Raw genomic sequence first — 21,217 nt, 5'->3', positions numbered from 1 at the left:
AGATTAGAAAGTGAATACCGAAAAATAAAAATAAAATATTTTAAAATTTATTTTCAACTATTAAAATGCACCAGGACCAATTTGCACCATGCCACCGTGCTGAAATTGTAAATTTTATTTTTTCCTATTAGCATGTATCACAGATAACATTAAAAAAAAATATTTTGCCTTCATAAATTCAGGTGAAGAAATTTATCGCACAAAATGCCATTTCGACCTTAGAATGGTCAGATAACAGCCCCGACTTAAACCCCATCGGAAACTCGGGGGCTATAATGGGAGCAATAATATAAAAAAATAACCTTCGTCGAAATGGGAATTTATAGAAACTTTAGAAAAAGTATGGTACGAAGAAATTTCAGAATAATATTTTAAAATATTGATCGAATCTATTCATATAAGAATTCATGAGAGTATTACGAAAAAAAGAAAACGAACTAAATATAAAATTTTGCTTTATTAGTAGCTTATATAATATTAAATATATTGTGAGTTTCAGTTTTTGTAATTATAAACTAGTTTTACGGTAAATAAAAATTTTATTACACTACTTAATTTTCTCAAATATCACTGATTCCGAAAAACTTCAATAATTTGTTTATTTCAAAATGTGTTGAAGTTTTTTCAAGTTTAATAACTTAATCATATCACAAACACGATTTTATTATACAATTAATTTATAAAATCGTACTACAAAAAAATGTAGATTTTGAATGTGGAAACTATTCATTGACCGTTACCGTATATATATATACATATATTAATTAAATACATATTGTAAAATCAGGATAATTTATTACCAAATTTCAATAGATAAACTAAACAAGATATGAATATTCTTCGTTCAGGGGATTGTGAAAATATTCATAGACACCTTGACCCCGACCTTACCTGAGCAAAATCTAAAATTTCGAAGCCATACATAATATAAATATGCCACCGGACAAATTATTTATAGGTCGCTTATCCTTCTAAACAAGTTATGAATTATGTATCGGTATTACACTACATGATACAATATAATAATAATAATAATACGTGGAAGTGAGGCGGACTGGGCCGATTTAATACGGAGGCCACTAGGAAACGGGAATAAATCAAACAAGTAGAATGTTTGTCCGTGTTTTCCTCATGGTTAAATTGATGGCCAGGTCGTAAATATATCAAGGCGACCGTTTTAGAAGTTGGGTCAGTGGGCGCTCAGACAGGACCGGGGAAAGCCTCCATTTTCACCTGTATAAAGTATTGTCGGCGAATCTGACTTTGTGGAAAGTAACGGCTGATTTAGTGCCCTTTGCCATATGAAATATTTTATACGAACCCCACAGAACCCATTCCATGAAACGTCTCCGGCAAAACAGTGGTTCGCGAAAATCTGACTTTATTCTCGGTATACTCCGGGAATAAACGTCTCCGGAGTGTAATGATCAAATACGTCTCTAAAGGAAATGGAATTTTTTGGAAAACTAAAAAATGAGATACACGATTTCTGGAACAAAAAAATTTGAATATATCCATTGTATCTTAAACTTTTACTGTGTTTTATTGGCACGCTTGTTTTACAAGTAGTATTTAAATATTTAAAAGCGTGTAAGGTTAAACTGTAATTATTTTATAAATAACTAAAAATGAATGGAATAGGACATAAGTTAGATGATAATGCACAATTACAACAATAAAATATCATATCATCTTACTATTAAATTAGAGTAAAATATTTAAGCATCTCATTAAAAAAATAAGCTGCTTTCTAAAATCAATATAACAATTTAATTTAAGATTCGTCCATTCAGGCCTCACTCATGTTGCTAAATTCGTCTCAAAGTTAAAATTCGTAAAGACACCAGTGTGGCTCTTTTGGAAATGGTTTTTGCCACTTTCTGGCATGACGGTTAATTGTATAAACTCCTAAATGCTAACGCCCGCTTTTAATGATCCGTATAATTGACAATTACCTGTGTGACAGAACCTTCACAGTCGTAATCAGAGAGAAAACTTTACTCCAAAGAAAATTATAATGGAAGTCTTGCAAGACAGCATATTCGGCCCCCATATGTTTTCATTAATCATTTACGATATTCCGACGTCACATAACTGTCAAATCGTGCAATATGCAGATGACCTAGCGATAGCGAGCAAAAACATAACTGCTAGAAAACTGAAAAATAGCTTGAGACAACTGCGCAATTTCTACAGCTAATGTAAAATTAAAATAAATGACGATAAAAGAGTTTCCATGTATATCAAAAAAGGCTCTTTTCCGGGTATGAACGGTGTGGCAATCCCCTGGGCAAACTCAGTCAAATACTTAATTTGAACCTCCGTTAGAATCAGATGAAACAGACCGAAATGATTAAGCAAAAATGTGTTTTAGCCAGCGTACGATACAGCAAATCCAATAGTTAATTTCGAAAAATAAGCGTTTTCCTCAATTAATGCTTTAGAATTGTCATTATTGCTCACTCTAGAACTTTATTTGTAGAATAGAAATTTATAAACTATTAAATATTACGCCACAGACAAACGTTTACTTTTTATTAATTTATTAAAAATAAAATGAGAACTAACACCTGTCTCACTGATCTTGTCAAATACATTTTGTATGATTATGTAAGAACAAAGTTAGGTTACCTAAACACATTTTGAAAAACAAACCGTCTGAGTAGTTTAATGATCTGCACCCTAGCGATTACTGCTGTTCAATATATTTTGTAAAAATCATATGTAAAATTACGTAAAATCAAAAGGTTGTTTAATTTAAATTAAAATTTAATCACAACAGTAAAATAGTAGGTTGCAAAATTTAAACAGTCATACAATTTTTGTTTTTAATTTATCAGCACTTTGTAATATATTTTTTTAGCTAAAAAGGAAAACTAAAATAACTAAGAAAAAATTTAAAATTGAATCTAGTAATTTTGATTTTTTAAATTACAATTGTTAAAATATGACAATTTTTACAATTCAATTCAAGTTAACTCAAGGAGAAAGTTTAATTCTTGTAGATTTAATGTAATTGATTAACTGGACCAGATCTATCGATCAAAGCAGCTGATTTTGTTTTGATCGTCAGATCTGAAAAGTGTCATGCGTGTCAATTCAGCGTAAGCTGCACTGGATTATAGTTTAAGACTAAGATTTTGTGTATTTAAAATCAAAAAGCAAATGAATCGTTTCGATGTAGAATAAAAATATATTTGAAGTTATTTTTTAATATTTTTTCTGTTGTAACGTGACGTAAGTCCAATGCGTTATAACATGATACATCTGAGTGTGTCAATCAGATATATTAAATATTTTCAAACAAGTTTTACTCACTAGATTTATAATCTGGAAATCAGTGACATCTAAATAAAAAATTATAAATTATTATGTATTATAATATCACTTTGCAGCTGGGCTTGTTTTAAAAAAATTGCATTTATATAAATAAGCTGCCTTCTGGGTTATCAGTTTAGACTTAACGAATACTATTCTGACCTGAATATTATACAAGTGCTTTTTTAAAGGCAGTGTTAGGACTTATGCGTTTGGAGAAATGAAGGAATAATAACTATCTTACTCAAAAAAGATTCATTAAATAATCTGGGTGATTTTAACCTAAACTACAATCTCTGTTTTTATCTGAAATAATATGATATTATTTTTATTTGTAGCTGTTGATCAAATACTTATATATTTGGCAGTTACACTACTTGATCTCATCAGAACAGTTTCTATAAAACGCGTTTTAAGTTGCATTTAAAATCGCCCACATACTTTCGTTATTTGTGCCGTTCGCAATAGATCCCGTTTTTATTTAATCCCTATTAAGCTAATTTTTTTCTTTTTTTTGTACAGCCGCTAAAATGCCTTTTCTGTAATCTCTTAATATATTTTAAATAGTTATTTTAGGAGTATTTATATTTTAATGTAAAAAACAGCATTTAATATGGATGTATTTATATAACGTAACAATATCGGCTAACTTTGTTACGGATTAAATTTGTAACAAAGCTAGCCGATATTTTTCAGGAAATTCTTTGGTATTTCTGTACCATATATGCACGACCAAGATCAATTTTAAATAAGTATTACGATATTTATCAGTATGATAATCAACTTATTGTGATGATATAGTATTTTAAATTGTTTGTCATCTACTTTTTGATTTTTGGAATGATATTTTTAAAACAAATTAATCAATGATTTTACTTACCGCTTAATAATACGCTTTAACTTAAAAGTTTAAAGTTATAAATAGCACAGTTGACCTAGAAATAGCAGCCAAAATGACATGTGCAAGTATCACGTTTGAAAGGAGTTCTTGTAACAGACAGACAAATAGATTTTTATTTTATGTTTTATAGTAAAGGTTCGTTTAACTGAATAACTTAAAAAAACAAAATTAAACACTTGTAATAAATATTGTAACACAAATATATAATTAATAATATCATAAAAAATTATATTAACATATTTTGAGTCAACAGGGATGAAATTAATCCTAAAATAGAACACTTGGAAATATGAAATATAATACATCTCAGAGTCAAAAAGAATTTTATTTTTAATTTATGATTTAAAGGCCAGGAATCAGAATCAAAAAAAATATTTAGCATATTTTTTTTTAATTATTAGATATTATAAAAAAAATTAAAATGAACAAAATACTAATAATCATATAAGGTGGAAAAATAATATCATTCTTATGTAGTGACATCAAATTTATCTATTTAAAGTTCATATTAACAATCCCTAAATACAATTCTATACTATGCCTCAATTTGCATAGTAGATAAATGTTTGTGCCGCTTTTATAATTTAGACATTTTCGCAATTTCCACACGAAACGAAGTCAAATATAAATTATTCGCAACAAATCCAACACACACGTTGCTCGTTAACCGGCCGTCGGATAAATCGAACTTTTCCCCTCGGTTATTCTTCACGCGGTTTTTCGCGCGCGAAAAACGAGATTAACCGTAGAAGGAAACGAACGGCGGGGAAACGTTTAAAAAGGGAAAACGCTTAATTCCCGCCGCGGGATTTTCCATTAAAATGTCGTTCGGGTAAAAAAATATATATTATGTTCGCGTCGAATACGCTTTTATCGACGCTGCTCTTTTTATTTTTTGTTCAACCAGGGTCGGACGAGGTTTAATTGAATGGAGACCGAAAATCGGATGAGACGATTGCGAATTCTACCTCATTCTAGCTGATTTGGCTGGTAAACGACTTCATATCGCGGATAAAATCGCGAGCTGCTCGTATATCATTATGGTTAAATGCGTTTTTAAATCATGTATCCACGGAACGAGTAAAAATATTTTTTGTGAATGGAATAGGATTTTTCTGGTGTCTTTAGTGTTAAGTTTAGATTAAGGGTAGAATTTTGGTATCAGGTTTTGTAAAAACAAATCATACTTTTTAATTTAATTAACATGATAAGACGACAATAATAATGTTTCGTTACCATCCGCTTAAGGGACTCGCTCATCAACGTCGGCGTATCGGTAACTTTTACGTCGTAGCTTAATGACCGCTCTAGGAAAGGCATCAGAATTAAGAGTCTTACCGCAATGATAACATAGTTTGATAAATATATCGCCGAATTTCTCTGAAAAATCTGATTAAGACGAAGGAAATTCGTACATCGGCTTGTTTTTGCCGCCGATCGATAAATAATTAATTTCTTTAGTTGAAGTTCATTTATATTCTTCAAACATTTGGATTGTTTTCTAATTTTTAATTTTTTACTAATTTAGTTGTACTTGTTCAATCATATCATAATTTTTTTCTCATTCTTAATTTCTATTTTATTGAGAGTTGTGAAAAAATGTATATTGTTTATATTTTATCTTTTCGCATTTCAACTTATTTTCTTTTTTGATTGAATAAGAATGAATTAATATTCTTAATATAAGGTTTAAATACAATTATTTCAAACGCTTTTTTTGTATTGTTATTTGTAAGCCTAATTTTATTTTCAAAGGGATACCCTTTTATTGTTATCGCAAGATAATTTCGTATCTGTAACACGAATTATTTTTTATTATTGTTTGATATTTTTTTAGACTTTTTTGCTTTATGTAAAACTCTTTTATTATTGACGCCTTAAGGCGTCTAAAAGATGTATTATTACAGTGATAGTATTGCTTTGGGGTAAATACTTATACAAGAGAATTACTATCACCAAAAATATAACAATAATATTAATAATACACTTTTTTACAGTAGTATAAAATATATAAAGAATTACTTATTTCAGATATATCTAACTCATATGATACCTAATTAAGAACCATGAGCTACTGAAAATTAAGTAATTGTCTTTAAAGAAATATATATTGCTACTTAAAATTAGGTTAAATCTGGTTTTATATAGTATTATTTTAGTATGTTTTATTATTTTTATGCAGTTTTATATTTAATATATTTTTATCCTTAATCTTATTTTTTTTATAAAAAACATGTTATTACTAGTTCAATTATATTTCTATATATTGCATATTTTAATGTTTTGGTAAATATTGGTATTAGCACCGTAATAGCAGCAAGTTCTCTTTATTCTATGCAGTTTTGTATTCAATTTAAAAATGTAATGAAATGATTGTCTACAAATATTATATTTATTTTCATTTTCAATGACATAAAATATTTATTTTATTATAATTTCACTGCATTTTAATTCATGAACGTACATTTATTAATCAGTATTATTAATTATATTAAATACGAAACAATGGTTAAAGCAAATTTTATTATTACATAAAAACATAGATAAGACCTTTGTGTATGAGATTATCTCGGCTTTGAATTTTAATATTTTATAAATAAAATCACGTGTCATTTTTGATATATAGATAATTAATAATCCTGACTATTTCTTATATCGAAATTAAAATAAATCTGTATGAAATAGAACTAGATAATTAATAATTATTACAGTCATGAGTCACGAATTAAGTAACAAACAAAATATGCCATTTTAGAATGATCCATATTTCAATATAATTAATATTTTAATATAGCATTTACACTTCATTACATAGCCCTGGCAAATCTTGTCCTTTGTTCCACTCGGTATTTAGCAATTGAATGTCAATTACTAGAATGCTTCTAATATTTTAATCGAAACTCGTAAGAATGTTACGTCGGCTTGGTTTAGCAAACTTTAGCAATTGTGTGGTTATAACGCTTTAAGTTTCGCAATACTAACAGTGAGTAAAATTAATTTATGAATTCCGTTTGTTTCATAAGTCTAAACAATTTTGTTTCATGTTTACATACACACACGTTAGAGTAATAACACACATTAGAATTTTATGCTAACGCGTGATATTATACGTTGTTTTAACTGTATTAACGTGTTGTAATATCACATATAGAATGAAAAATAAGGTTTAGGTGAATGTGAACAAAATATTAATAAGAACATTGGCAATTTTTTTTTATTGTAAAAAGTCAGATCAACAATCCTTAGCTCTCTCAGCGATTTTAAATGTACCTCTTTTGTAACCATTACCATAACCAAATATTAATCGGGTTATATTATCTGTGTAAAAAAAAATATTTACGTGAAAACGAAACAAATATTTTAGGTGAATGTGAAGGACAGATCAGGCGCGTTTAACGTAAAACTCTCCCTCCCATTCCCTATACCCAGCCCGCAAATTTAATTTACAGAACGTATTCCAGAACCGTATCCTTAACGTAATTCAATACATATGTAAAAATATAATATACACACATGTCTCAATGCTATGTACATATTAGCATTTAATAAATAAATTAAAAGAGCTACAGCCATTCCATAGGCTTTTTGTACACAGAATATTTCTTAAATAATATATTTATTATTATATTTTTTTATAGATTAATTTATTTTTAAATAGCTCAATTTTAATTGATAACATGTTAGTCAACAATGAGCTTTGTTACTGATTATTTTTTTTTATTGCTATTAGTCTTTTTATCCTATAAAAATGGCAATTATATATTAATGATAAAAATATAATTTATATTCTTTTTTTTAATAAATATAATTACTACATTATATATAGCCATTTTATAAACTTCCTATATAAAATATATTAGATATTACATAAAAAATATATTAAGGAAAATAATAAAATTTCGCACTGAAGATTTTATGAATTGAGTAATATAATTTTCAAATCGAGAGAAATTTTCTCAGAATATCAAACATTACCCTGTTTATTATACATAAATAATATTTTTCTATGTCTTTGTACATATTTTATACCAACAATTTTGGATAAAATGTTTTTCGTGTTTTCTACTTACATTAATACACGTACCAATATGTTAATTTATTTTAACGTCTTACATCTCATGTTTGGATTTCTTAAAAAAATAATATACATTTTTACCAGCAGCTACAGCTTAATTCATAGTGAAAATCATATTATAAAAAATACAATTAAATTTATAGTGTGGCGACAATCGGCAGCCATAAATATTTTATTGACAATATACGCGTTAAAAGCGCAATAAACAAAACGCCATTAGTCTTTATAAACCACTTATTGCTATTGTTATGCCGACCAAGTACTTTCCATCCAATATGTGAACGCTTATCGACACAGCATTAGTGAGAAATAGAATAAGGTGGCCATGTGAATTTACATGTTCGAATAATTCTTCCTTTTTTAATTAAATTTTAATTTCTTACTTATTTTGTTTATTTATATACATATTTACCTCAAAAATATGATTTTGGAATCATTCTCTAGGTTAAATATCTTTTTAATATACATAATATTCAATAAAAATACCAATTAAATATTACAGAATTTTTTTTATTGATTACAAAATAGTACAAAATTGCACAACTTGACAATAATTCATATTCAAAATATAACCCATTATAATTTTAAATTTAATTTGCAACGTATGGCTACCCTACTCCTAAAACAGCACTGATTTAGTATTGGTAACGTTCTCATATCGGTGTAAACAAATTATCGGAAAACTGTATATGTATGCATTTATGCGTACACGCACCTTTATTTCCAATACAACGATGATGAGCGTTGACATCTTGGATGGGCTATACGTGACGTTAAACTCTCAGAGATTAGATAAGAGTTCATTGCCTTTACACACAAAGATACATTACATTCACAGACATATTGAATGTGAATTGACAAATGCAAGGTTGCTAAATTCTTACCGGCTTAACCCTTTAGATGCGAGGTGCATATAAATAGTATGCCTCTCACACAACAATCATCTGTTATTATTTGCTTGACAATGGTAAATTTTTGCTGGTTAAATATTATATGTAATGAGCCTTTCCACACTTCCTTGCAATTTTTTATTAGTAATAATACTACTTGTTATAATGTTATCGTTTTATTACCTATTATTCATTCAAAATAGTTTTTGTTTATTTTTTAAAGATACATATTGTAATGCAATAATAAAAAAATATTAGGTTTGAGGGATCTGGATGTAAACCACGGTGTTTAGTTATTTTTTATAATTAAACGTGTAATATTTGAAAATAAAAATTAATATATTTTAATCTAGTAAATAATTTAAACTAATTAATACTTAATTTAAGCCCTTTTTGTCAGCAATAAAAATATATATTTGTAGTTCAAAATTTAAAATTTATTGTATAATTTTTTAAGCCGAAATCCATTTTAACATTTTAGCTGTCACCCGTTTGATTTAGATCATTTCACGAGATAGAATCCTACTGAACAGGTGAATTGTCCTTTTCCAACTGAATCTCAGAGATATACTAGTACATTTACGAATGTAGTTATTTTTACATTTAAAAATATTGAAAGATTTTTTGCGCTCAGAATGGCTGGAGAATATAAATCACTCAGTCACGGAATAAAACGAGGAAGTTAATTAATTCTGTGGCGGCTTGTGAATAAATGTGGGATGTATGAGAAACGGACTTTTACGTGTATTCTATATAAATTCAAATATAAGGTATATTAAAAATATATAAATATTAATTGGATACAATAAGTTGATAGGTGTTTTTTTATTTGTCATCAATTATTGTGGACTGTGACGTTTTGAATACTTTTATGAGACGTTTTTCATGATTTACTTATAATATGTTCAGTAACATTTAAATATAAAATTATTGAATATATAAATCACTTTCTCTTCTCTGTTTTTCGCCATATATATTAAAATTCAATATTATAACAGTATCGCGGAAACTTGACAACATAGTACATTGTCTAAAAGATTCGAACATTCCACCGGGAAATATTCATAAGTTCCTTCGGCAACTCTGAGGTATTTGTGTATACAAAATCGCCTGCGGGAATATGCTAGTGATGGTAGATAGTTATTTGAACGATATTTTGCGAAATAAGTCCGTTTTCCTTATTTACTGCGTTAATGACAATCATTTGTATCGCACACAAATATATCATATTACAATTATGTACCATATAATTTATTGCATAGTGTACATACACACGCCAATGATTTAATACAATATTAATTCAAACAAGCATTATCGCTCTTGTTTCATTCGCAAAGTTTATAAACTATACATATATTTTTCCCTACTAACAGTTAAGCATAACAATTGTTCCATTAGCCCCCGTATTTCCGTTTTATGCCAATGATTAATTATTTCGTTCGCTTTGTTCGCCACGAGCTTTTTGCGGTTTGTTTTATTATCTCCATTTATTTCGGCCGAAATGGTCTCATCTTTGTTCATAAAAATCGCCTTAGATATTATTGTATTATACTATGTATTATAATTTATTTGTAGCAGAGAGGGGAGAATTGTCAGCGCTCTCGTAAAACATGTGTACTCTTTCGCATAACGCAAAGAAAACGTTTGTACCACGTTATGGTGAGCTCTCTCATATGAATATTGTCCGCTGAGTAAATTTGTTTCCGTTTAATATTTATGGGACAACAAAAAACAAATACAGACTCAGCAGACATATTCTGCTCGTGTTTTCGCTAGATATTTATCACATACCAATAAATTTATTTTACGTAAATAATATATTTATAAATTAATATTATAATAATATATTTATGAACAAGTTACATAAACTATTTGCTATGCAGACAATGCAGTAAACATTGAAAATTAGCACAGTGCCAGAGTCCTAGATTCGATCCCTGACTGTTTTGTCAGAGCTCTTTTGTCTTTGGCTATTCTGACGGGTCACGTCGACTCCTAATTTGCTAATGAATTAGAATTGCAAAATTCAATACATTAACCACATATTTATTAAAGTAAATGTTTAATAAAAAAAATGTTTATATATTATAAAATACGTAAGTGAATATTGAAGTACAAAAAATATTTTTAGAAAAAATAAAAATAATAATGAAACCTCTGAAATTCTTTTTAAACTTATTTTAAACAAGTAGCGTTTTTGTGTGCTACAAAATAAAGCGTTTTTTTTAGTGTTAACAGCAAATAATACTAAAACAAATTACAAAACACAACATAAATGATATAAATTGTAAATTCATCCAACTTAGTATCTTTACATATAGGACCTACATAGTTTAGTTTAAATTTAAAGTAGTGTAAAGATTCGAAAATGTGCTTTTAAAGCTGGTTTTATGCGCTCGCACTCAAATGGGAGATATGTATTAAAATCTGCTCGAATCGGACAATGAAAAACGATTTTGTAGCGAATTGCGAGAGTGAAAAATTTTCACTTTGAAACAATGTTGTTCGGCTTACAGTTTAGTAATACGATTATTTTGTTTAAAATACAGTTTATATATATAAAAGTGTGATATGTTTTTGTATAAGTAATAGCTTGTCTGTGGAACTAATTGCTTTTTATTAACATTTCGTTTTTATTCTAGTAGAAAAAACATTGGATAAAAATCTTGTAATAAAACAATTTTGGTTCCATTCATAGTCAATTTATATTGTATCATTTTACTTGATTTTTATTACTAATATTTACTTTTTACAACATATTAGACCAATATTTTGATATATTAAGTTGTCTGATTTGATTTGTTTTAAAAGGTTGTTTTTAATGAAAACTACAATACATTGAATCAGGTTTTGGAATATAACAACCCAAAATTGAATGTATTTCATTTTAATTATAAATAGATTTTAACATTATTTTTGCATGCAGAATCCTTTGGAAATATAAAGCTCGTTAAAGCAGCAACGCTATTTCTCTTTCTTCTCGATATATGTATATAACAAATAATGCACTAAAAACTAAAAGGAGAAGCGCCTGCATCATTGAGAGAAGAGAGAGATATCTCCTTTGCCACTTTATACTCCACTACATCTGCATAATTTTATTTTCGTCTCGTACCAAAACGACCAAGCATAAATATAAATACGCGGTTCGAAGCGTCTGCTCGTTCTCTATTTTATGGCCGGAGTTGTATGCTAATTTTTAGGTGGCACAGTTTTCCATGAGCCTATATTTAAACAAAATGGCAATCGGCTATATTTTTGGACAATTTCACTTATATTAGAACTCTAAAATAATTTGTTAATTATTGCAGGTTCTTTATATTATCTAACTAGTGAATTGTTAAAATCATGTGTCTTCGGTACCTCACTGTCGTGAGGTACCAAAGCTAGCGAATGTGCGAATACCGGACCATTAACTTTTTAGGTTTTTAATATTATTTTTGCTTCGTTCTGATTTTTATGAATCTATTTTTAATTTTTTTAGTTCAAAATAAGCATTAAGACCACTAAATAAATGTAAGATTTACAATATAAATGGGATAAGGTCGCACATACGCGTCCGAAAGATATGCGGTTGATCCTAGTGCATTTTTTACTGTAACCGTTACTGCGTAAATTTACGCACTATATAAAAGAATATTTAAGATTTTTAATAATAGTCAAAATGATTCAATCTATAAAAAACTACTTAGCTTTTTCAATTCATTTGAAATCAAGTTTACAACTCAGCTAAATATTTCCAAAAGAAAACATTTTATATATTATTCAAAGTTAGATTTGAAACAACGATAAAACTAAATATTATATATCATTTAAGATTAGATTTTAAACTTAGCTTGAGAATAATTAAACTAAACAAATTATTGTTTTAAAATAGGTTTGCAACTTAATTAAATATTAATAAAACAGAAAAATACTAAAAGATTTGTAATGTTTTAAACTATTATTAAAATTTAAACAATTTGCAAGGCAGCAATATTGCATTCTACGTATTTTTATCCATTCTACGAAATTTTTCTTAGATGTTTATACCTTTTATTATTTTGCTTTATGGCTCGTATTGGTTGGCATAGGCAAGGCACTTGCTTCAACGTTATTTATTCATTATATGTGTAGTTTATTTTCAGTTTTTTTTTTTGTTTTAAAATAAAGATAAGAAAATTGCGTATCAAATACCTAATTAAATTAGTAAAATGTATTTTTTTTACATATGAGTCACGATCTAAAATTAGAATGGTTGGTACATAAAATTGGTTGCAAAATTTATTTTACGCGCGGAAAAGTGCTTTGGCCAGTTTTATCATTACAAAATAAGATTAAATTTTTTTGACCGAAAATATCACCCTTGGTATCAAAATTCTTCAAGCATAAATTAAAATCTTGTATACATCTACACAATGGCGCAATCATATTATTATCAAATTAGCTAAAAATTTACCATAATTTAATTGTAAATTAATATATGAAAGACAATAAAGTTCATCTATCCCGACCTTAAATAAACAATTATTTTTTTTCACCCTGCTAAATTATATTTATTCGATATATTCCCGTAAGACCTATATTCTAAGAGTAACTCATTTAAAATTCAAAGCGACGAGATTTTAACAAAAGCACCGATTCCTTGGGTGCTTTTAGGTTAAAATTAATAACTGAAAAGCCAGAATTAGTCAACGAAGCACTGAATGTATTAGTATAATAGCAATAATATACATACATATACAAAACAGGGTTTTTAGTGGAAGTCTGCGCCTATCTAATATTGATTCATAAACTTGTGTAATTCATGTTGTAAACAATATTTTAATATATTTATTTAATTTGTTATTGTATTAATCTTTATTTAAATTAAAAATAATAAGAAACACTGCTTTAAGCAAATTAATCTTTGCTATAGATTTTTTTCGTATTCTGAATTAATGATATTATTTCATATATAATATTCACATAACGCACAGAATACGAGAAGAGTCCAATAATAGCCGGGTTTCCCTCGGAGGGTTATATTTCATCAGCTAATTGCTGCTATGTTTTTTTTTTATTATACATCCTGTTTTTTCAAAAGAACGATGGCGAACGCACGGCGCCTATCAATTGCGAATTTATTCCGAATATCAATCTAAAGCGTCGGCTAATTACGGTCATTATTACGATTTTTTCATAAGCACTAAAAAAAAAAATGTTTGATATCGTACCATAAATGTTGCGAGTGCGAACGTTAATTTTGCTTGTATGTGATATCATACGTAATCGCTATGATCCTTCGTGGATAATATATGAAAATAAAAACACGTTCACGTATCAAGTTTATTGTTACGTTTTCCATTTAATTATATTACGGGCGCTTAACTCGTCCGCGATATAATGGAAATTCGTAATTTAGATGATATAAATATGCTAATTTCTGGTCACGGTATTACGCTGAACTCTTAATTGCGTAATTAATACTCGAATGTAATTTCACATAACAGTCCTATTTATGTGATGCAATTTTTGGTATTAAATAACCACATAAATGTCAGTTCTATGTTCAGTGTATATCAACACTCACTGCCATTGAATAGTTTTCTAGCAATATATTTAATTAGGTTTACCGAATTTACAAAGCATCATCAAAAACATATATTTTTTAAGTCTCCGTCATAAGTAGAATAATATTTGTATATTGTATATATACAATGTACATACGCTTAAGTGTATGAAAATTATGGGATACAAAAGAATATGACCACTTAAATTATATAACAGCTTTTAAAACGTGTAACTGAGAAAATGCACTTACAGGACTATAAGCTTATGCAGTTATCGCTAAAAGCGCATGTTTATTGTTGGCCTGTTTGCGTGTTCACAATGCATTTAAGTATCGGGCGGAATTTAAAGATTGTAATGCAAGAACGACTTTCTTAGACGTATACAAGAAAAACTTGCATTGTCCGTCAACAGAAAAGGAATTTGCTTGAAACGTATAACTATATACACTTGTATAGTTATATTTTTAAAAAAATCACTTAGTAAAATGAAAATATAATAATTTTTATAAGAAAAAACCGAAAGCTTCTGAAATTATTTCTTTAGCAGTTACAAAGCTTTTTTCTACTCCCTCTAAAATAACTATAAAAAATTGAAACATCACTTGAAATGCCTTACTTGTATTCTCACTCTGTCCAAACACACTGTTTTTTTAATTTATTGTTCTTAATTTATTGTTAAATTAAGACCATTGTTAACCTGCCAGGTAACGATGGTCTTAATTTTAATATATAAATAAATTGTATCTGATTGACTTACTAAGTTGGTGCAGATCCGTTGTAACGCATTGGACTTACACCTGTAAGATTAAAACGAAAGATTAAATAAATAACAGTAATAATTCCCAGAGAACTTATATCAGTTAAAAATCCGTCATTTGTCATTCGTAGTTAGTGTATTATGTGTATTATGTGTAATCCTTAGTTTTATATTCGAACGATAGTTCAGTTGAAATTTAGAAAATAATCTGCAATGATGCAATGATGAACTAAATCTAAGAACTAATGATAAAGAATTATTAGGTTATGTATAGATCCATGAATTTAAATTCTGAATTATAAATTAAATATGCTGTGGTGCTTATTTGGCGCAGTGGAAAATTCAGTGCTTAGAGAATTCGAAACAACCACGAATTAAACCACATATTTTGAAACCAATAAAGGATAAAAAAGACTAAATAATCCAAAAAATATTTATTTCATGCTGATGACCTGAAAGAGTTGCCTAGCTGATTTTTTTTAATTTAGTGGGATTAAATTATGTATAAATACTTTCATCAATGACTTGGGATTGACGTTCGAGCTGGAATAATTTTTATTTATGCACATCGAGAAAGTTTGCAATAAGACAATAAGGATGCTCGATTTCATTATGCGGAGCGCGTGTCACTTTAAAAATTGCTTGGTGATTTACGTTCTGTACGATGCGCTAGTTCGTAGCGTTCTCGAATATAACCCTATTGTTTTAGATCCGGGATTGTTAGTTAAGAAGATTTATAATATCTCTTTGTATTTGTATACTAATGCCTTTTACTAAGAACGTTGGTATAACATTTTTTACATTATTATTGTAGCGTGTATTTAATGAAAGCAATTTTTGGTGGTGGTGTCGACAATCCTTAGATGTTCGGCGCATTTCTGCTGTGACTTTAAGAATGCCAAAGAGAGTCGTAATTTTATTTTAAACCACATAGATATTCAGCGTATTTGTAAAACCCATGAATGATTTCGACGATAGCAAAGAGAAGCTGGAACAATTTATGTATGATGATGCCTTTTAGGCAATCATTTTTTTAATATATATTTTTATAATTTAACAAGCCATATTCATTTTATATATTAGAGTATATGTATACAAATGTAGTATATAAATGCTGCTTTGAAAAATATTTAAGCAAACTATTTTGTATAAAGGATATTTTAAAACATTGGGAAAACCTGTCAAGACACTATAGTCAGATTTTTAATAAATTAACATACATAAGATGAAAAATTAATTATTTACTTGTTACATTTAAATGTTTAACATATTCTTATATTTATTACAGAAAATGGCAACATATCATCTAAATTGAAAAATATCTGTTCTTTAACCTGTAAGTAAATAATATTTTATTTTTTTGTTAATATTTTATATGTTTTAAAACAATATTTATCAAATTTAAAATGAGGGGCTAGGCTATGTTTTTTTTCAATTGTATTGTATTATGGATAAAAAACATATAACGCACACATTTTGATTTAGCTTCATTATTTTTAATGAGATAACTCCGAAAAAGATCAACAAAGATAGGGCTTCTGTTTGCATTCCCCATAAAAAAAATCAAAGGCGTATCTAAATTTAATCTAAGAAATATTACCTCTACTCCTCCTCCTTTTTGGGAATTCTTAAAAGGCATATTCAAACTTTGACACCGTATCCATGGGTTTCATACACTTTTGTGCTCCTTTGACGTTTATGGATTGGTGGATTACGGTTATAAGTTATTTGACACCAGGGTGGTCCGGACGCCGCCTTTTTGCACTTGAGTTACGAATGTATGGGTCGATGCCGATTTAATCCGTTAGAATCACCTGATGGAAGCCGTAAACTGTAAGATGTTATTGACGTCAAATATCAAATATTAATCACATATCGACGTCAAATATCAAATATTAACGTTCGAATTGCATCAGACATTGCATACAGGCTTTATGAGACAGACAGTCCTTGTTAGGGGTTTTATATTTTTTTCATCTTAAATAAGCAGAATAAAGTGAGAAAGTATATAACTGATCAAAACTTTAATTCGTCATAAAAATTTCAACGAAATCAACATTGCCCGGAATATTTTAACACAGATAATTTTCTCATCTGCGGTCTATTAAATTAATAACCAAAAAATCATCGTCCATCAAACGGAATTATTAATTTTAATTTCGCTGCTACTCGGTACAAAATCGATGTGGTAAAGCCGGCCCTGCTACTTATTCAAATCACAGCCCTTGGGCCCCAAGATGTTCTTCTCCTCTTTGCAATTAAATTGTCTGTCAAATTCGCAATATTTGTAAATAGCCGAGTGTTTGCTGCGGGGCAGGGGGCCACTGATTGTGTTTAAAAGCGACCCGGGGGCCGACAAAATGGCTGCCAAATTTGCATTTTGTATGCGAGGGACGCAGCACCGGCGACCACCGAAAAGGTTTATTTTAACAGCTGAAACCGCATGGTTAATGGCGCCGGGCTTTGCGGCCGCCTCAGTCATAACGTGATGCATAGTTGGACGTCAAATCTTCGAAAACCGAAAATATTTTGCTCGGGCTGGTGGTAAAAGCGTTGGCATGTTGTGTGAAATATTACAACACTTCGTAGAAAAATTATTCAGAGGTGTATATTGCTACGTTTTATCAGACATAGTACGAATTATATACAATACATTGAATTATATATATATAATACAATGTAAATGTATTAATATAATTGTATATTGCATTAGTAATAAGAGCCCCGATAAACTTCTCAAAATCAAGTCAAAAACGAAAGTTATTGATTTGGGTAAAATAAATATGTTTTTATTCACATGGTCTACTAGTCTAAGGTAGGCTTAGTGAGTGATTGCCCACTTTTTTCTGTCATGGCTATTTACGACAACCTTTTGCACTGGTTGCGAATTGTTATCTAGACAGTTTTGGAAAGGCCGTGAAACATTTTAAGCAAATGTAAAATCTAGAAACATTATGTTTCAGGTGGTTATAAAACTAATAAATTAATTATAAATTAATTTTTTGCTTTTATAACTACTTTGCTTTGGAGATCCCCATGTACGCTGATGGACTTTCAGGTGGTCGCTGTAAACTTAAATATATGTTTATATGAATTTATTAAAAAAATGGATAAAACATAAAGAGAGCTTATGAATATAAACATATATATTCGTGCCCATTAAAATTAGATATTCATTATTTTAAATTAAAATAAAGGTACCGCATAAAAATACCGAAATGTTGAAAAAGTTAATCATAGTTGTTATACATATGTTAGTATTAAAAATCTAATAAAATGTATTATATATTATTTTTACTACTTTTGTGTTGATTTTTACCTGTCTAAATAGCAGGTTATAGGGCCGCAATGGCGGTAAATCTTTAAAAATAAATAAAAAATAAATCTGGTAAATCTGGACTTTAGTTTAGCACTCTATTTAGGCTATATGCTTAGAGTCTAAAAACACAGATTTTTATTAAGAGTTGCGTATTCTAAAAAATTGTTGCTCAGTTTTTTCTTGATGTATTTAAATCTTACGTTTATTAAAATAATTATTCAAGTTTGATTTAGATTTTTGAAGCCTTTTTGCAAATGGTTTTAGACCGTGAGAACTGATTTAGCATACAATGATAAGTTAGTATTTTTTTGAAAAGGAGCTGCCCAAACAAACTACCCTAGGGAATCTGAATGGAATTTTACACAGTATCAAAAATTCATTATTTAGCGAAATAACATAGCTTTTTTACATTTACTGTATGAGCGTATTCTGTTTATATTGTAATCAGGGGCTTTATATTTAGATTATTTATAGGATAAGCCAACTAACCAAAAGGTGTCGAATTCTTTTAATATGTCTTGCACCAATGATCGTTTCATGTTAAAATTTGCAGAAATATTTTTATTTAGCCTGTTAAATTTGTGAGTTGTTGAATCATATTACGTAAAACAAATTGCTCGTAAATAAGTTTACTACCAAAAGATTATTTCACTTTACTTTTAATCAATCGAAATATTATATTAATCAGGTGATTTTTTGCTGTATTTCTCATCAAAATGTTATTCAATATGTCTGGCAGAGGTTTTTTATTTTATTTTTAACATAACTCAAAATTTCTGGTGAGTTTACTACGGTAATTAATTACCAGGCTATCTATTACTAATTTGCCAATTTTAAAAATCACATCTGTGTATTTTTAATGCGTTTGCCAGTGGGTTTAAATATGTGTCAAAATGAAAGAAATTAATGACGGAGTAAAGAGGGAGCAATGCAAAGATATTGTCATTTCTAAATCATGTCAATCTGCATAAATATATATAAATATATTGTTTTAGTCACTGCCTTTATATTGATACGTTTTCATTGTTTATACAATATGTACAGTGATAAACGTCACGCTGCATTTTCCTCCTGAAAAGCTCGTAATATATCGTAGAACTACTGTGCAACACACAATGGAGACTAACGCGCGCACCAACTATGGATATAAATAATAATTCATTTTTCATTTGCAGTACAAATCGAGGTCCGGTCAGACAATAAATCCACCGTGGCGACCATTTTCATGGACAAACCCCGTATTGGGGCCATTCGTCACGGGCCAAGGCGCTAAATATTATTTTATGGCTTCATGAATCAATCATTTGCCATCGTTTCGAAACAAGCCAGACCCGGTGGAGTTATGTTACGATTTTTTATTCTTATTATTACTACGTTTTCCTGAAATTATGACCAATTAATAAACTCCAAATGTGATTTAGTATTTATTTATGTATTTCGAAAATATATGAGCAGGACTTGACGCTAGTTAGCTCTTTACGTAAATACAATAGCTTTTAATAATTAAATTTACATCAAGTTAATAAACATAAAAACATAAATTAAATATATACTTTAGTACTGTTAAATTAATAAAAATTAAAAATATAAAATAGTAAAAAAAATAATCAAAAATGTCTGATTAAAATTTATCCAGCTCTACGTGCGAAAGATGAAAAATATATTTATCTGTAGTCAAACAGTGAGCAAAATTGCCATCCATAAATATTTATTTTAATATATGTAAATTAGATTGATCAATATTTTATTTGTAGTGTGCATTAAAACGAATGCAATAAAATTTAAAAATATGAGCATTTAATAATCTTTAATCGATTAAAAGTTTATATTGAACAATATTTTATCTGTAGTATGCACTTAAAATAATTATTTGTGAATTGAAATATTATTAAATAAGCATTAAAAATAATGGTATAGGTCTCGGACTATTGACCTGAAAGACCTGGGATTGACTTACTGTCTTACTGTCTGCGAGATTAGAATTTGTGATAATTATATAACTATAATATAGATCAATCATTACATATACGGTTTCTAATCTCACTGATAAACATCGTGATAATTAATTTAAATCGAGCTAGTTCGTACATAAAGCCTATTAGATACGCCAGATTTAATTTTAAAATAAAACACATTATTATTAATTGGGAAGTTTTTAACGATTTATAAAGCAGACTAGTTGACCTTTACCTACACCCTTAAAAACTTTAATTAATCCAGGAGCTCAAGCCACAAGATCATTTGCAATGGAGACAATTCGCTAATTGGGTGATAGAAAACCATACAGTGAATGTCAATTTTGTTAAAAACATTATCTTTAGCGATAAAGCTCATTTTAATTTGGATGGTTTTATTAATAAGCAGAAATATCAAATTTGGGGCAAGGAAAATCCTTATTTATGCATGAAAAGAAATCCAATAATAAA

At 28.5% G+C, this 21,217-nt stretch overlaps 1 protein-coding gene across 3 annotated transcripts in view; it reads left to right on the top strand.

Moving 5' to 3' along the window:
- Positions 1 to 21,217, top strand: part of LOC148228231 (uncharacterized) — a 202,312-nt gene that overhangs the window by 86,204 nt on the left and 94,891 nt on the right. For 2 of the 3 annotated variants that reach the window (XM_088199557.1, XM_088199558.1), the window contains exon 3: positions 16,761 to 16,808. The exons of the other annotated variant lie outside the window; for it this stretch is intronic. The gene's annotated coding sequence lies outside the window, so the exon portion shown is untranslated. The remainder of the gene's footprint in view (positions 1 to 16,760; positions 16,809 to 21,217) is intronic. 3 annotated transcript variants of the gene reach the window in all.

The sequence above is a fragment of the Plectrocnemia conspersa genome, unplaced genomic scaffold, assembly GCF_051122295.1.
Source record: "Plectrocnemia conspersa isolate PC_06_02 unplaced genomic scaffold, ASM5112229v1 ptg000012l, whole genome shotgun sequence".
NCBI lineage: Eukaryota > Metazoa > Arthropoda > Insecta > Trichoptera > Polycentropodidae > Plectrocnemia > Plectrocnemia conspersa.
The sequence above is the reverse complement of the archived record's forward strand: the minus strand, read 5'-3'. Positions and strand labels throughout refer to the sequence as shown.